The sequence below is a fragment of the Vigna unguiculata genome, unplaced genomic scaffold (genome assembly GCF_037176805.1).
Source record: "Vigna unguiculata cultivar grain cowpea cultivar isolate G323 ecotype 2 unplaced genomic scaffold, ASM3717680v1 ptg000131l, whole genome shotgun sequence".
Lineage (NCBI taxonomy): Eukaryota > Viridiplantae > Streptophyta > Magnoliopsida > Fabales > Fabaceae > Vigna > Vigna unguiculata.
This window is the reverse complement of record NW_028196773.1, coordinates 135,456-136,569: the sequence shown is the minus strand read 5'-3', so window position 1 is coordinate 136,569 and position 1,114 is coordinate 135,456. Positions and strand designations below refer to the sequence as shown.

General features: G+C 28.8%; 1 non-coding gene across 1 annotated transcript; it reads right to left on the bottom strand.

Annotated features, from left to right (window-relative positions):
- Positions 1-787: 787 nt before the first annotated feature.
- TRNAT-UGU (transfer RNA threonine (anticodon UGU)) lies at positions 788-860 on the bottom strand. The gene has a single exon. It is a non-coding gene; the product is annotated as a tRNA-Thr (tRNA).
- Between the last annotated feature and the right edge of the window lie 254 nt (positions 861-1,114).

Sequence of the window (1,114 nt, the reverse complement as noted above, 5' to 3'; positions counted from 1 at the left end):
TATTGGAAAGGGTGAACAGTCAAATGATTTGGCAATTTCTCATGGGGGGCTGAATCAAAATAATTTTGAATAAGAGTTTTAGATTTTTGTTCATCCTTTGCTGTAATAATATCTTGAGGTTTACAACGATAACTTGGTATATCCACTATACGACCATTAACCTAAAACATGTCTATGGTTTATAAATTGGCGGGCTTGAGGAATAGTCGCAGCCATACCCAATCGAAAAAGTATGTTATCCAAGCGCATTTCAAGTAGTTGTAATAAAACCTGACCAGTTGATCCTTTAGCTTTTCCGGAGATACGAACGTATTTAAGCAATTGTCGTTCTGTAAGACCATAATGAAAACGCAATTTTTGTTTTTCTTCTAAACGAATACGATATTGAGATTTTTTACTGAAGCGCAATTGATTTCGAAATTCGTTTTTGACTGTTGGCCTTTTACTAGTAAGTCCTGGTAAATATCCTAGACGACGTATTTTTTTGAAACGAGGTCCTCTGTAACGTGACATAAAAACTCCTTTTTTAAAATGAAAAATCTTATAAATCGAAATGAAAACTAAACGAAATGAAAAATATTATAGAATTCTAAATGAAGCGAAATCTACTAAAGTTTTATAGTACAAAGAAGAATTAGATGAATTTTATCAATATCCGAATTTATTGTATATAAAAGAATACAAAAAAGTAGGTTAATTTCTTGATTTCTTCCGCAGAGATCGAACTCTCCCAATTTTTTATTTCTAAAAAAGATATTATCAATTATGTAAAAAACAAATAGAGAAAAGCCGGTTATCGGATTCGAACCGATGACCATCGCATTACAAATGCGATGCTCTAACCTCTGAGCTAAACCGGCTAATGTAAACGAAATATACATATGCAGAAGAATTGAATGGGATCTTAGTTATCAATTTTTAGTTATTTATAACAAAATTCAAATTAATACAAACATCAAAAATAGAGAAAGAAAATATAGAAAATCAAACCCAATTTTTATTATTTCTATTATTTATTTTATCTGATAACATAAAGTGCAAGATAATAATTAATATTATATTAATATAATTTATTTAATATAATTTATTTCGATCTACTATTCTAGATATATAT